Here is an 18,031-nt window from a genome sequence, read left to right on the forward strand (position 1 = left end):
ACCAATTTAAGCTGGGGAGTCGTTCGTTCATGGGACTTTCGCCCTCCTCACATACCCACCCCGCATGACAAAATGAGTTAGCAAGCAGATAACATTTTTCTAATGCTGATTAGGCTAATGGAGTATGATATTTTTTTGTTTCAAGTGTTTCACCGTCGACACGTAGCTCATCAAGTTCGTGGCTGGCATGCCATTGTGTATAAGTGCAAAGTGTACTAAGAATGTAATGGACATTTCCACGATTATGTTGAACATAAAAAGCCTCCGTGCCATAGTTTAGAGAAATGAGAAAGGCACAATTGCACCGCTAGGTGGATTAAAACAGGTTTTTTTTGGTTTACGTCTGTCGAAAAGCTGGTTTTATGGTATAATATAAATAAGCGTTTGCGAGCAGGTTTTTTGCACTTTCGCCAATTCCTCAACGATGGTCAACGAGATTGCTGTTGACATGCTACGGAAATATGGTCTTTCGATATGTTGCTTGGCACAAAATACGGGTGGTTGTAGCTAAATTTTGGTTAGATATGAGACCAAATATTCAGTTACTTGTAAAACTGTATGCAGTTTCGGTGACGGAATTTGATTGTTCCATTATATACTAAGCAATAACGGCGTAGTTACGAATTTTTTCTACGAGTTTTAATCTCCGTTAATTCCAAATCATAATATACAATAAAATGTTTGAGAGATAGTTTTCTACCACTATTCGCTCGGTATATCAAATCGAACTGACGGTAGCCAAATGTTCAAAATATTTAAACATTTCTATTACAAAGATAAGCAAAGTAAACCTACAGCTAGACCTTCTGATTCGACAAGCTTCGCAGCCTATTTTTTCGTGTACAGACCAATTGTAGGGCTAGCACTACGATCCTGCTGACTACTTTGATTTTATTTCTATAGCTATGATATTTAGTGAAGAAATCTGAAGATTTAAAATAAGGAATTGAACTCGGTATTTGAATCTTGATATTCTACATAAATCAAGGGTTACCTCTTGTAGAAGTTTAAAAAAATCTAAATCTTATATAATTGTGGCAAAAAGTACCTAATATTCAATATTTTTTTATGAAGCAGTAAAATGACTTAGACATGTGCGCTATTCTGCAAAATGTTTATTTAGGGTTCATCTACAAAATCAAAATTTTCGAGTGTAAGGTGTCAAAAATGGCGGCTTTCTCGGAACAAGATTTTTCGAATCTGCGGGCATTCTCGTTTTAGAACCATACAACCAATCAACTTCGAGTTTTGCCCGCCTAAAAGAAGACAACATTCTCGGGCGCTGTAACCTAAAAAATTGCAATATTTTGATCATTAACGATTTTTTACAGCCGGCCAAAGTGGAAAAATCATGCGAAAAAACGATACTTTATTTTTAAATTATCGCCATTTTGTTTCTATATCGAATTTTTTCATGTTTTTTAAGTTGGGGCGCATCTACGGAATGTAATCTTCAATACCGTTTTGCTGATCGTAGACGACGAATTGAGACCTATATCGTGCCCACAGATGAGCTCGGTTTTCAAAACACCTTTTGCTGGAGCTGTCGTTTTGGACGCCATTTTTGACACCTTACACTCGAAAATTTTTATTTTGTAGATGAAACCTTAACCGTTATGTGTCCGATGCGGTACCCGGCTACCTTTTTTGGTTTAAATTAATGAATTTCCCATGTTTTATCCATAGCTGGAAATTGAAACTTTGTGACATCTTAGAACTTCACGTCAGGTCAAGCGTTTGGGTTAATAATATTGTTGAAATAGTAAGGGGGGAGGGGGAGTGAGGAGGGGCACCTGAATTTTTTTATTACGTAACAGGCCGACGTGGGTACCCGGGTATCCACAAAACTGAAATGCCAATAACTAAGGTAATTTCCAACGGATTTTGATACTTTTGGTTGTTTTGGATTCGGGAACTCATCAACTTTTAGACTTGGTAAAAATGAATCAAGTTACTTCATTCGGTTCCCGGGAAATCGGATTTCCGGAAGCATGTTCGAGTGCTGGGATACTATTTGTGGATTTCAATGGAATACTAGCAATAGCAATATTCTTGGAATTGCATCAGTAGGCTGTATCTCGTGGTTTTGAAACCATTTGGTGATTTGACCCTGGAACGGACAATCCGGAGTAGGTTCCCTTGGGGCTGTGAGTGGCCACTCCATTCCAATTCCATTTTTCAAATTGCCATAGGGTCCCGTAACAATAAATAATAGACTTGCAAGACAATTTGAAGAGTTTTGATACTCATATTGTTAGGACATTATTAAAATTTACAAATCATACCCTAGTACTGGAACATTACTCCGGAAAATCCGGATTACCAAGAACCAGATCGATTCATCCGGTTCAATTTAAAGGATCAAAAAGTGAACGAGTTTCTGAATCCAAAAAATCTAAAAATGACCAAATCGGTTAAAGGAAGCCATAGTTATGAGCATTTCAATTTGTGGGTACCTGGATACCCTCGTTGACCCGTAAAAGTTGTTTTTTGTTGTTGGACACATAACGGTTAACTATAACAATACTAGGGAAAATTAAAAAGAAATGAAACATAGCATTGGCTTCTCATTTTTGCTCGTTCACTATAGTTATTGCTATTAAAACTTTGCATACTTTTATAAAAAAAACTACACAATAACTTCCAAGCAACAAGAGATATACCGATAATCTTCTCTGGAAAAATACGTATCTTGGCCAAAGGAACAACTTCCTACATGTTTTATCTACAATATTCAAGAAAATTAGTCAAGGTGTTTGCGTTTCGATTTCGTCTCGGCACTTACCTAATGCACTAGTCTAACGCTAGTCCAAAATTGAAAACAGTTTTCGTGAATCCCATTAGTGAAGAGGTTCTGTTTTCTAACGAGACATGCTGAATTCGAACCTAGTTTTCAGCTAGCAAGCGAATGCACAGTAAAATGCTGTATTACTCCCTAAGGAGAAAATTGGTTCAAAACCGAATATTTAAAATCGAAACCGATATTTAAGAAGTTATGTTAAAGGGGTTTTAGGGGTCATTCACAAACAACGACTTATAGCTTAGGGAGTACTACGAATAGAGAATTTTGACCTGAAGTAAAGATGTTCGCAAAAAAAGCTCAGCATTTCTGATGACTTTACCTTGTTTTTCATATTTAAAAAAAAATGTTGCAATATCTCACTTATAAGAGGATTAATCACTGCAACTATATCAGCAAAACGAAGGTCTTGAATCATCCTGAAACAGAAAGAAGAAATTATCGTCGTTCACTTTACCGTTTTCGTGTGAATTAGCAGATTTTGGGCAAAAACCACTGTGAAACGGATGACCCAAAATAAGCTGGAATGTATATTAAATATTATTTTTCGAATGTATAACAAATGTATTGCACGACAAAAAAAAACATTTTTTTTGGATTCGATTATCTTTTCTAATCTGGCCTGTACCTGTAAACATATTTTCAAAAAAAATTTAAGATTGAGATTTTCAATCTCAGATCTCAGTTCGGGTTTTTCAATTCTAAATTTCTCGTGTTTAAGTCGGATGCTTGAATAAAGATTATCAGGCGCGGGTTCAAAATAAAAAAATGTCTTTCATTCTTATTACACTTGGTAAGTATATATAAGAGCACCTTTTTGCATTCATCGCGTTATCGGTTTGAATCGGAGTTTTCTATGTGATCGCACTCCACAACCCGTAACTCCGGAGCCGGAAGTCGGATGGAGATGGAATTTAATATCAGTTTCCGGGGACGCAACACCTTTCATTTGAGACTAAGTTGATCAAATCGGTCTAGCCATTTTCAAGAAACCAATATAACCGTTATTTTGAATTTGGATGCTTCCGGATCCGTCGATGGTGGCCAGTGTGGCCAAAGAGACTTTGAATGACTGTTGGTGACCTAGATATTACAAATTCAACAGTTTACAGTGTTTACATTTTGGAAAAAAAATTCACCTTTTTACATTCATCGCAGAATTCGTTAGATTTGCTGCGTGATCGTACGTATCACCCTGTAATTCAGGAACCAGAACTCGGATCCACACAAAATTCAACAGCAGCTGATGGACCTTTCATTTAAAATCAAGTTTGTCAAAATCGGTTCAGAAAATTCCGAGAAACCGATGTGGATAAATCAACAAATTTTGTTTTGTAACCATACTCTTCAACTCGTAATCCGGAACAAGATGTCGGTTGAAAATGAAATTCAATAGCAACCTATGGGAATATTATACCTTTCATTTGAATCTTAGTTTGTAAAAATCGGTTCAGCCATCTCCGAGAAACCGATGTGGGCATTTTGTTGACACATCCGCACATACACACTTGACTTGGTTTGAAAAAATCGGTTCAGTCATCGCCGAAGAACCGATGTGACTTTAATTGTGGAATATGCCCGGAGTTCCGGACTTCTGGAATCGTCGATAGTGGACAGTATATTCAAAGAATGTTTGATTGGCATTCAGTGATCTAGATCTGCGATTAGAAGTAATTTGGTGACCATTTCAATAGTTTTTAGCCTCTGAGGTATTACGATTGTACCGATTTATATGGGAAATTCCAGTGTATCCTTACTAACACCCCTGTAACTCCGGAAGCAAGAGTCAGAACCGAATAAAATTCAGCAGCAGTCAACGGTATTACTGTATCTTTCATTTGAAATCAAGTTTGTAAAAAGCGGTAGAGAATTCGTTGGGGAATGGGTGTGATATTAGCTTACGAACTTGGCGGGTTCCCCGGGGGCGTCATGAATCGTCATAGGTGACCAATGTGGTCAAAGCTGCTTTAATTGATCATTAGTGATCCAGACCCGCAAACTAGAGTAATGTTACATCAATTTTAATATGTTTTACATCATTTGAACATCATGGTGGTACCAGTTTATATGGGAATTTGCTGCGTGACCGCACTCTTCAACCCGTAACTCCGGAACTGAAAGTCGGATCAACTAAAAATGCAATAGCAGCTTATGGGAGCGTTATACCTTTCAGATGAAACTAAGTTTGCGAAAATCGGTTCAGCCATCTCTGAGAAAATTGTGTGAGTTTAAATGACACACACACACATACACACACACACACACACACATACATACACACACAGACATTTGCCGATCTCGACGAACTGAATCGAATGGTGTATGACACTCGGCCCTCCGGTCCTCGGTTAAAAAATCGATTTTTACAGTGATTGCATAGCCTTTCTTTATATGAGAATGGCAAAAATTTCGAGATAACATAAACTCTCGACGCTTCATGCATTCTAAAGATGTTTGGCATCAAAAGTACGAATTCGATTTCTAAAATTTCATGCGGTCCCCCCTTCGAAAAAAAAATTTTGAGCTCCGGCTTATATAGGAATTTTATATGTGACCGGACGGTTTGGTCTATATTTCCGGAACCGTATAAACGATCCGGGGAACGTACCATTTAAGCCAATTCCTGATGGTGGTCAATGTAGTCAACGAAAGTTTGGTTGGCCGTCGGTGACCTGGAACTGCAAATTTAAGTTGTTTGAAAGACATTTTAGCGAAATTTTTACCTTTTTTTGCTCTCATCGCAGTATCGGTTTGAATCCCAATTTGCTATGCCACAATCCGTAACTCCAGAACCGGAAGTCGGATCGGGATGAAATTTAATAGTCATTTACGGGGGCGCAACACCTTTCTTTTGAGACTAAGTTTGGTTGAATCGGTCTAGCCATCTTCGAGAAACCGATGTGGCTGTTATTCTGAATTTGGATACTTCCGCCGAGGCTTCCTGAACCGATGATGGTGGCTAAGTTGACCAAAGAGACTTTGAATGGCTGTTAGTGACCTAGTACTACAAACAGTTGCGGTCACATTTTGGAAAAATTTTAACCTTTATACATTCATTGCAGAATTTATTAAAATCGACATTTTCTGCGAAATCGTACTCATCACCCTGTAAATCCGGAACTGGCAGTTGGATCCATTAGAAATTCAATAGCAGCCTATGAGAACGTTGCACCTTTCATTTGGGACTAAGATTGTGAAAATCGGTTCAGCCATCTCTGAGAAAAGTGAGTGAGATTGTGTTCGCGTACACACACAGAAGCACATAAACACACACACATACACACAGACATTTGCCGAACTCGACGAACTGAATCGAATAGTAGGGTAATGAGCCCATTATCACTATGTTTCTATTATCACGCTATCCATTTGAAGCCGTTGGTTAGAGTAGTGTCTGCCATCTTTGTTTGACGCATTGAGTCAAATGGTAGCGCAACAATAGGGGCACTCGATTCGTGTTTTCATTGCGCTCAAACACGAGAATTTCACTGTTTTCAGCGCATGTATGTTATCATCTTGGTACTTAATAACGAAGCAAAGCTGTTGATGCCAATTTGTAATTAATGAATAAGTGCGGCGCCCTCCTTAGTATGGTGAAAATAGGCACATCACCCTATATGTCACTCGGCGCTCCGGGCCTCCGTTAAATAGTCGGTTTTCAGAGCAATTGCAATACCTTTCTATTGAGAAAGGCAAAAAGAAATAAAAAATTGAGGAGAAATAAGCTTCAGCATAGATACAAAATCAAACTACCTGTATGTTCACATATGGTTAAAATAGAATATTTTTTTTTTGTATGTACTTGAAGCGTTTTGACTTTCTCAGATAGATATGGTATGTAATCATTCTGAAAACCGAATTTCCGGTATGTAATCATTCTGAAAACCGAACCGAAAAACCGAGGTTCGGAGGGCCGAGTCTCATGTACCCTTCTACTCATTTCGTCGAGGTCGGCAAATTCTGTATGTATGTGTGTGCGTATGTATTTTATAATGTAACTCATTTTTTCGGAGATGGATGAACCCACTTGTACAAACTTAGTTTAAAAAGGTACAACCATCGTCCGCTATTAATTTTCTTTTTTCTAATTGAACTTGCTGTTCCGGAGTTACGAGTTGAAGAGTGTGGTCACACAGCAAATTTCCATATAAACTGGTACCACCATAATATTAAAAGCATGCAGAACTTGTTAACATGGATGTAAAATTATTTGGATCTGCCAATCTAGATCGCTAATGACTAACCAAAGCTGTCCTATCGCTTAGTGTCCGATTCTGATGATTCCATAACTAATTTAGTTTCTCCTTAGTAGTGGAAAAATAGTTTTTACCTAAATTTTCTCCACTAAGGAGAAATACAGCATAGTACATTGGATTGCTAAGCTAAACCAAATTTCCGGTTCCAATAATTTTCGTCAGCTTGATTGGAAATATTTTTCTTGAGGGACATTACGCAGGACTAGGGGTTTACTCAGAAACACAAATAGTGTTTTCGTTTTAGAAGCTAGTGTCAATCGGGCGCTTGTTTACTCATGCCACTAAGTTAGTGTCGGATGCTGGTGAAAGAAGCTCGAAACGCCCCTCCAATAACTAAATTGGATTCAAACATGTTTTGTTTTAGAAAATGATAAGGTAAGATACCAGCAAGCAGGAAGCTATTTGTTTTATATTTAACTTGCTTAAAAGCCGATTTTAGAAAAATTCTGGAAATTGAATTAAAAAGCATTCAGTAGAAATTAAGCAGTTTGTATTGAGTAGCTGAAGTTGATTAAAACTAATCCGTGTGGTGTCCGGCGGGCTGAAATCTTTTTGCACTATTTCAGCCAAGAGTAGAACCTTTGGGAACTTCTCTCATGTCGTAAGAGGCGACTAACAACATGCTAGGAGTTCCTAGGTCAAAGTATTGCTCCGTACCGAAGACTTAACCTGGACGGACCTTAAGGTTTTGCATCATAGCCTTTATCTATTCCTTTTTTAATGAATCACCGACTTTTCTGATTCGCTATTCCCGATTGTGTACCAACGTTTTAGGTTTCTTCTGGCGGTTGTATAATAGCCGTAAAGGATGAAGTCTAATTCTACACTAAGCAATAGCATATATTAATATACCGGCTCTTCCACGCCAAGGTATAACTTCCCTAGCTTTGGTTTGAAAACCGTTTTTAAAAAAAGTAAACTTTCATTTAGGAAATTTATTGAATTGGCCTAAGATGAAGCTGTCGAATTGCACAAACAGTTTTTTATGTTGCAAGCGATCTGTAAATGTGTCAAATTAGGTATTTTTTATGAAATCTGGAACCGTCTACTGACAAATCAGTATTGACGAATCTACTAACACCAATCCTATCCTGCGACAGTTGTGGATGATGCAGCGAATTCCTCGGTCATAATAGTCACAAGAGTTGACCTAACATTCCTTCCCATCCCAAAATTGACCTGCATGGGCGTGGCCATCTACTCTATTGATCATATTATAATCTTAGTCTCTTTAAGTTGCACGTTGAGTATGATGTACTACTCCCAAGTATCATACAATTGGTTCAATATGCAATTTCAACAGGCGGTCAACTAAGCTAAGCTAAGCTAAGTAGCTGAAGTTGATTAAAACTATCTTCAATTAGTTTCCAATTCCCTTACAAGCTCATATACGATTTCCCTAGTTGAGTATATAGACCGTTTCCATCTAAGACGTTGATGATTAATAAAATTTCCAGGATATCTCAAATTCGACCTGCAAGTGTGTTGAATATGAATGCCACTAGCCAGTAACTCACTTTGTCATAAAATAGGCTATGACGAAGTGAGTTAGATGGGCTCCGTCGAGCTCTGGTTCATTAGATTCAAATTTTCGATGATCCGCGTCTGGCACTCTACATCGGGTCGGGATTCTTAAAATTTAAAATATTCTACTTCGAATCGGGATTCGACTTCTTAAAATTTAAAATTCCGGGTTAGAGCATGTATATTTTCCTTGGGTTTAGGTTCCTAAATTTTTAAAAATTTAAATTTGAATTTAAATTTTTCGGGTCCCGGCATCATGGGCCACAAATCGATTTTTTTGGTAGAAAATCCAGAACTTATAAACCGTTAGTACTAGACTTTAAGTGTCTTTGGAACAAATTTTCTTCAATAAGTGTTCTTCATTTTAGGGAAAACAAAATTAGGGTGGCCCTCTTGATTTTTTAAATAAAAAAAATATCTCCTGAATGAAAAAAGATAGAAGAATATGACCTTCCAAAGAAATGCAGAGAAATTAATTTTGAGTAACTTTGCTGAAGACGTCGAAACTCTATCTTCGACGGTTTTTATTTTACAGCGATTTCCCTTGTTCCGTTAAGGATGGCTCTTAAAAATTCAGTTTTTAATATAACTTCTTTGAAGTTGATTTCTCGTAAATGTCGACTTCAGATAAAAGTTAGCTCTTACAAATGCGCACATTTCTTCTTCAGAGACCAACTCATTAACTTTTATATAAACAGAGTTATTGACGATATTATGCTCAAAATTCGACATGTTCTAAGCTAAATAACTCCGAAGGTGGCAAAAAGTGGCAATCAATGTTACTACCATCTGATAGTACTTTAAAAACACTACAAAATAAGGGGTACATGGTTTGTCTCCTAGCAACTGTTCATGTGAAATGTTTGCTAATAAGCTACCTCTGTTCCATGAGCCAAAATCGATTTTTTGTTGAAAATCCAGTTCTTATATCCCGTAAGTACTACACATTCAGTGTCTTCAAAAGAATTTCTTCACAATAAGTGCGCTTCATTTCGGTGTAAAAAAACAGGGTGGTCTTCTTGCTTTTTGGAATGAAAATAATTTCTCCTGATTAATAACAATAGAAGTATAAAGACCTACTGAAAATTAAAAAATAATCATGTTTGAGTAACTTTGTTGACAATTCCTTAACTATCGTCAGAGGCTTTTATTTTACGGCATTTTCCATTATTTGGTTTAGCTTGACCTTTAAAAAAATAGTGTTTCAATAAAATACTTTTGAAGTCCATTTTCCAAAAAAAAAATGAAATTTTGTTCTGATAAGTGCCTATTTTTTCTTTGGAGACCAACTTATTAGTATAATAATATAATGATTTTCTCAGTGGTAAATTTTTTTCTGTGCGTTTCAACAATTTCTACTCTGATAAAATAAAGTACCTTTTAATGCATAGAAAACTGCCCATTTTGAATAAAAGTGGAATAACCCACTTAATGGGTAAAGAGCTTGTACGTCAACCTGGTTACGTTTACCTATTATTTCTTGTGGAAAACTTACAACGAAATACGTAAAAAATACCCATTAATGAAAATCGTCCCAGAATGAAAAATACTGAAAATAGTTTGTTTTCTTAATTTAAAAAAAATAATTATGCAGCACCAGTTTTACATTATTTCCCTCGGCGAAAAGTTTAAGAATCCTGATAGAATGTCTATCCTAAAAGCCTAAAATCAATATAAAACTGTCACTTGACAGAATCCCTGAATTTTCCAGAGCAGTCGAAATTGTTGAATTATCGCATATTTGCACCATCCTTAGTAGTCTGAACATCCGTTTTTAATATGTAGGTTATCTCGCTTGAAGTAATTCATAAAGGACCCATTATTGGCATCTATCAATCCATTGACATAACCTCATCGAGTTATTATGAAATGGATTAGAAGTACTCATTGTTAGAAGCAGAAAAGTACCCACAGTTGACAGCTCGAATCACTTCCGAAAATAAGCAATTTATATTGATATCATTGATAAAGTTTTTTTTTGCCGCATATGGAAAATAACTCCGAAGTAGGAGGCTGCCAATCTATCCGCTTGTTAATAGTAAATATGAGAGCTGAACAGCTTGTCCCACAACGTCCATTCACGTGGAATTTTTTTTTGTTAATTTCCAAAGGCAAAAAATTGAATTTTGGGAAACTATTAGGGCAAATTTTAGTGAGCTGAAACAGAGGATGTAATATAATTAATAAAAGACAAATAAATCATTAATGCTAAACAAAGGGTGCTTCCTTTACGGTAAACCTGAGCCAGGGCCGGCGGAAAGCGTGGGTAGTATGGGCAGTACTACCCACTCGAAAATAACCGAGTGGGTAATTACCCACTCGAAATTTTGAACCATTTCAAAAAATTTAGATGTTCAACGCATGTATCTCGCACTACACACATTTGAAAACATCGATGTACCACAATTCCAATTGCATAAACGAACGTGACTTAATTGTGAATGTAATGTAAGTGTGTGCATTGCGAAAAGGGAAAAAATCATTACTAAAGGGCCCCTCATTCTATGCTTTCTACCCACTCGGGTGTAAACAGTTTCGCCGCCCCTAACCTGAGCTTTCAATATATTGTAATACGTTAATAATAATTTCTTTTTTGCCATGCGAATAAAACGTATGCCATGCAAATACTCTAAACATTCATTTTATAAACCGTAGTCCGAAAACCACATGTTTTATGTACAATTTTACTCCATGAAACAAGTTTAGAATAAAATATTCGAGAGTACCATTAAATTTGATTTGCATCGGAGATCCGGATATGATTAATATATATTTTAAGTACGAATTTAGATGAATTCCGCATACATTATCTATAACAGAGGGAGTTTATAAGCAAACATTTCACATGAACAGTCGCTAGGAGACAAACCATATACCCCTTATTTTGTAGTGTTTTAAAGTACTATCAGATGGTAGTAACATTGATTGCCACTTTTTTCCACCTTCGGAGTTATTTAGCTTAGAAAATATCGAATTTTGACCATAAAATCATCAATAAGTCTGTTTATATAAAAGTTAATGAGTTGGTCTTTGAAGAAGAAATGTGCACATTTGTAAGAGCTAACTTTTATCTGAAGTCGACATTTACGAGAAATCAACTTCAAAGAAGTTATATTAAAAAAAACTGACTTTTTAAGAGCCACCCTAAACGGAACAAGGGGAATCGCTGTAAAATAAAAACCGTGGAAGATAGAGTTTCGACGTCTTCAGCAAAGTTACTCAAAATTGATTTCTCTACATTTCTTTGGAAAGTCATATTCTCCTATCTTTTTCATTCAGGAGATATTTTTTTATTTAAAAAATCAAGAGGGCCACCCTAATTTTGTTTTTCCTAAAATGAAGAACACTTATTGTAGAGAATTTGTTCCAAAGACACTGAAAGTCTAGTACTAACGGTTTATAAGTTCTGGATTTTCGACCAAAAAATCGATTTGTGGCCCATGGTGCCCGGATGTGGTTCGAAAAAATGTAACCCCACCATCACTCCTCACGAATTTAAAAAATTAACACTGCAATATGAGTGATGTAATCTGTGAACATTTTTAGGAAATCGGCGGCGTGCAAATTTAACCCCCAAAAAGGCAAACTAAAAACGTGATTCCAAGAAACATCGCCTCTAAGACCCAATGAAATTAAACGCCTCTTTTTTGTCGTTTTATCAGTGAGAAAATTGAAAGCTTGAAAACACTCAATCATTTGTATTTCAAATTACAAGTTCATTGAAACTAGAGAACAGTAACTAGCCGGGCTTCTGAGACCCTCTGCCTTTTTGAGGGTTAAACATTGACGCTCATAAAAAATGTTTTTTTTATTTCTTTTAACTTTAATATAAATTAACAAATCCATAAGAAATGCAGATCATATTTGAAAAGATTGATATCAAAAGTTTCAACGTAGTTTCAGTGTCGAATTTTCGAAGCAGTGCCAAATTTTTACTAAAATTTACTATTTTGAAACTTCTCGTGATTATGAAAAAACAGTCGAGTTGTACTGCCCATAAAAGCATAAGAGTCCCATATGGATTTTGTCGAAATTTAGTTATCTGTTGGATTGTATTCTGTATCACCACTAAATCACAATGCACAAATAAGATTACGAGAATTGTTTAGAAAACATCGAAAAAATACCAAAACATGGTCGTCGTACCCATAAGACTCATAAAAAATGCAAATCTTTTACAATGTTTTTCTCGGCTTGCTATTTTTCTATATGGGACTCTTATGCTTTTATGGGCAATGTAGTGCTTATTTAATTGATTAGCTTTGTAATGACACTATCAGAATACGGGTTACACTTCAGACCATTAGCTCCAGAAGCTAAACAAATCATTACCAGTTATAGTACGCACGTGAATCCTCCTAGCAATCAGTGCACAGATTCTGTCTTCAAATCACTTCTGCCTCTACTACACTTCTCCCGTTACCGTAAAATTCCGCAACAGTTAAACACTACTTCTCTCTTCCGGTCTAACGACACCACCGCGAAAACGTTTCGCATCACTTATAAAAAAAACTGAGATTCTTCGCGTTCCACTGAACTGTCCTTTGGTTTTTGCGTACCCCGTCAGATAAGCACACTGCAACAATGTAATTTCGTTCCACCACCGACGGTTGATTAGCTAGCTGAGCCTGCTGTGATTCGCACTTTCGCTTCGATGGGGGACGCAAACAATCGAACTGGATTGAAAATTCGCAACTTCACCACACGCTCTCGTTGGCGCGTCCGACTCGCGATAAGGTTGATCTGCGTGGTTTCAGTGTGTGTTTTGTATTTCACTTTTAATTAAATCTGATGATAACACACTACCACCATCGGCGCACACGAGCCCGACTTCCCACCGGTCGTACTGCGTTTGATAACAACTTCTTGAACTGCTTTCTGCCCACACACTTTTGAATTTGCGTTTAATTTACTGACTTTCACTCGGTTCTAACAGGGACCTTTGGCAGTCGCTCGACAGGATTCAGAAGCGACCCCACTAATTGCTACATTTTCAACCGCTGTTTCAGCACTTCTCACGTGATGCTGCATACACACACACGCCGAACCTCTCCGAATGACCGTGGACTGATGTCACCAAATTCGCGATGTTTTATGTATGTTACCTTCCCTTCGGCAGATGAACTACAAGGAGGCGACGGCGGCGGCTGCGAACTTTGTGCACAAAGGGAAGAATTAAAATGACCGTAAGTTTTGAGCAGTCACACACTTAGTCTGGTCAGAATATAAAAAAAAACAAGACACACAGCAATAAGCCGCTTGACACTAATTTCTCAAAATATCCAATCGGTTTTTATTGGGAGCTCTCTGCGCTGGTTGCTGCCAGCAGCGCCAGAGTCAAAGTAAAAGTGTGATCTCGCGCGTTCGTCGTTCCCGAGATAGAGAGCATAACTTGGCTGCACACTCTAACCAACCGAATGACCAGCGCCGACCGAACGTCAGCGAAACTGAGCGAGGATCATCTGATTTACATAACAAATTGTACTCGATTTTCTGCCTCAAAGATCCGAAGATGGTTCCCAAAGGCTCGCGCCGTCATTTGGTCCACTTGATTATGATAATAGTAGGCTGCCGAGCAAGAGAAGGCTCCACACTTTTCCAGCGGAATAATTTTCACATTAATCACTAGCGCCGGATTTCGCATTGGAGACAGTCACCACAATCCATTGATCACGCGAAAGCCGGTTCTCTGCTGCTACGGGCTCACCGCATCAATTGCATCAGGAGTCACCTGTTACGATCGTCACTTGCAAAGCTGTGATTTTTTATTCTTCCTCAGAATCAAAACCACCGTACTTAACCCACCGCTGGCTTGAAAAACTCTTCGACCACACTCGAATCACCACGAACGGGTTTAGTCGCACTAATCCACTAATCGCGAGTTGGGGACTTTCCTATTTCTCCACCAAATATCCCGCCCGATGGATCACTTGAAATGTACACCGCACGACTCAGCTAAAATCGTTGTCACGCGTGCTGCTGCCAAGCGAAGACTAAACCGGCCGAACCGAACGCGAATGGGACTATGCTCACGGTGCGACTCTGCTACTGCTACAGGCGCTGCTGCATTTCAGGCAACTAAAGGAACAAGTTCAACGTAAAAACATCGCATGTCACTGCTGAACCCACAGTCCAACCGTGCCGGTTCCGTCCGGCTGAACCGATTTCGATGTTTTCGAGAGACACGTTCTCCCACCGTGAGAAACATTTTCCCATTTTCTCTCATTCGTCGCCGACGAGCCCGAGACTCCTCGCATCACAGCCATGCCATGCATGCGTTTTTGGTGGCGTATTACGTTCTCCTTGATTCGATGTTTTTCTTCTGTGCTCTCGTCCTCTTAAATGTTCTCTTTCTCTTGCATAACTAAACGCTGGCTTCGTGCGTTATCAGTTGCCGGTTGCTGAGAGCAGCGCGATTCAGTGGGTTGAGAGAGAGAGGGCGACAACCACGATGCACTGGGTGGCTACCGCTGCTGCTGGGTGGAAGCATAAAAAATTAGGCGCCTTCTGCTGCACGCGCTTATGCTTTGTCGCTCACGCACATGTGTCAATTTGGTGACATGCTTCGAAGCAAGCGGTCTGGCAGCATGCTTGGCTGCACCGAATGCAGTATGCATTTAGGCGTTTAATGTTGGAGATTTTTTGTGAGGATTTAGGCTAGAGCTGTGCGCCGCAACCGACAATACGTAACGAATGAAACTTTATATGAAAACAAACAAACAAAAAAGTAACCGCCAGGAAGAATAAAGCAAAAAGAAAAATATACTTTTCTTTTCAATCCACACTGCATCGAAATTGCAGAATAAAATGGATTTGCAATGACACGCTCGAGAGGCCTATTGAGTTATTAAGCCATATGATGCAACTGACGTAAAGATATATATTAAATATGTATCATTCAATTAATTCAATTTCATAAAATAATTTTTATTTGGTATTGCGCGTACAAAAAAGTGAAAAAAGTTCAAATTTTGAACTTTTTTCACTTTTTTGTACGCACAATACCAAATAAAAATTATTTTATGAAATTGAATTATCATGACCACACCTTCCATTGGTCTACCTTGTTCCCTATCCTTTTGCTGGGATAACTTCAATAATGCAAACCCTTGTGGCTAAACTCACTGTTAAGGAAGACCGATAGTTTGAAACGAGGACGTGTTTACATGTTTTAGCAAATCAATTACACGGTGCAACAAAATAAAAAAACATTGAATATACTTTTGGTGGTCTTTTAAACGTTGTACATCTCGTCAAATACAGCACAAAACCACGTTTGATCAATTTAATATCCCCTCAAAATCTTGATTTATAGCAAAAAAAACCGTTTTTCGGGATTTTCAGCACGAAAATTTTTTCTACGCTATCATTTTCCAACAGATTTTAGATTCTGTTTTAGAAAGAAGAAAAAATGACCTTTCTCACGGTATGCTATTTTAAGTACTTTTGTTAAAGGTACTAAGCGGTTTTGGGACAACAATCTGATAGGGGGTGGGCGTACACACTTAATTTTATTCTAACGAATCCCAGCTTTTTTCGCAACTGTTACCGAGTTTTACACAGCTGAGCGCTCAGCTAACAAAGCTTTTAGCGAGATCTCAGTAGATGTGACGTTTGTTTTGATGAAACTCAGAAAATATATCGCAAAAAATCAGTAAATTAAAGCCACTTTGCTGAGCTACCAGTTTAAAAATGTTACTGGCTGTTCAGCTGTGCTGCAATTACCAAACTGAATTGGGTGTGTAGCGTAGATGGTAAATCGATTGCCTTGTACGCAGCGCACCAGGGTTCGAGTCCCGACCCCGCACATAGGGTTAGAAATTTTCCATAAGAGAATTTTCTAACCTGAAGAGGCGAATGACCTTAAGGTTAAAACCTCTATAATCGAATTAAAAAAACTATCTGATAGTACCCATTATGTTGCGATTTTACATTTCTTAGAAAAGAAATGTATAGAATTCGCTCAAACTTTCCAGATTTTTTCCGAGGCCCGGATGGCCGAGTCTTATATACCAATCGACTCAGCTCGACGATTTGGGACAATGTGTGTGTTTCTCAGCAATGGTTGAACCGATCTTATCCAAACCAATTTTAAATGAAAGACCTGTCACCCAGACAGAACGATATTAAATGGTTTTTGATTCTGAGGTTTAGTTTCCAAGATATAAATGTTTAAAGGTGCAAAAAGGGCGTTTTTTGCAGTTTTTTGAAATTGTCTGCCGAAATTGACGACCTAACTAAACAATTTACATATTTTGAGAAAGCTTATACAAATACCTTTCGAACGAGTTATAGATTGTTGAAATCGAATTATTATCAAAAGAGATATTTAACATTAAATACGGAGGAAAGATTTTTATCATTTCCCATAGACAGAAATAAGACTAAAAAATTTATATTTTTATTATTAACGCCAAAACGACTAATTTTAGGTCAATAGTATCTTCGGAGAATTTAATGGATGCGATATGCCCTTTCTTTTGGTATTGTGTTTTTGCTGATTAATCCCCCTACGAGTGCGATATTTTCATAAATTTTCTTGAATGTTATTAAATTGAAATGATACCTTCAGCAAATTTTTAGCTCCTACTTTTGCAAATTATTTTACTGAAGACATGAAATATTCATTATGCATGCTTTACAAGTTATGGCTTGTTGTTTGTGGATTACCCTTTGTCGTCTATTTATTGTTCAGTATATTATTACTATAACTATACCACTTAAATAAGCCAAATATTATTTCGATAAAAGGAGTTTCGTATTTCATTTTTTTAAACTACAACTGCTAGAAATAACCACCGAACAATTCCAAGTTTTCTGGATGGAACTTGTTCACTTATCGGTGCAAAAAAATTATTTTCGCGAATCTTCTGAATGCAAATTTTTTAACTTATAACTATCGGATCAAAAAGCGATATAAATAATTCCGAGCAACGGCATTGCTGAAAGGAGGCTTTGGGGCTTAACACCACCCCGCTCACCCAAAGAAATTAATGGAATTGAAGTAAAAAATTTATTGGTGCTGACAGATTTAATTCAATATTAAAATAATAAATATCTGATCAGTACATTGATAATTTGTTGTTTTAAATATCATGAGGACTTTTGAAAAGTTGTGGGATTGGAATCCTTATCTGTAACTGATCTATTGGTCTTGATCGCCCAGTTGTCTAACTACAACAATATCAAATACCTGCCTGAAAACATTTTAATAGAAACTCATTCCAGAGTTCTGAAATCAATCATAATCCTCAGATTTCTTATCATATTGAGCTCACTTTTGAAGGGATGAACTGTAATATGGATTAGGGTCTTTTTTTAATAGGAAGCGAAATTGGAATTGATTTAATGTCTATGAAACTTAGAACTGCTCACCGAAAATTGCATAACTTTCAACATTTGCTTAAAATGTTTTTATTTTGGGAATGCATCGAGTTGGACGAAAACGTAA

General features: G+C 37.4%; 1 protein-coding gene across 2 annotated transcripts in view; it reads right to left on the minus strand.

Annotated features, from left to right (window-relative positions):
• The window catches only part of LOC131684133 (rho GTPase-activating protein gacF), a 335,709-nt gene extending 321,161 nt beyond the window's left edge, over window positions 1–14,548 (minus strand). For both annotated transcript variants that reach the window (XM_058966713.1, XM_058966714.1), the window contains exon 1: window positions 12,913–14,548. The gene's annotated coding sequence lies outside the window, so the exon portion shown is untranslated. The remainder of the gene's footprint in view (window positions 1–12,912) is intronic.
• Between the last annotated feature and the right edge of the window lie 3,483 nt (window positions 14,549–18,031).

Source organism: Topomyia yanbarensis, chromosome 2, assembly GCF_030247195.1.
Source record: "Topomyia yanbarensis strain Yona2022 chromosome 2, ASM3024719v1, whole genome shotgun sequence".
In the NCBI taxonomy this organism is placed as follows: domain Eukaryota; kingdom Metazoa; phylum Arthropoda; class Insecta; order Diptera; family Culicidae; genus Topomyia; species Topomyia yanbarensis.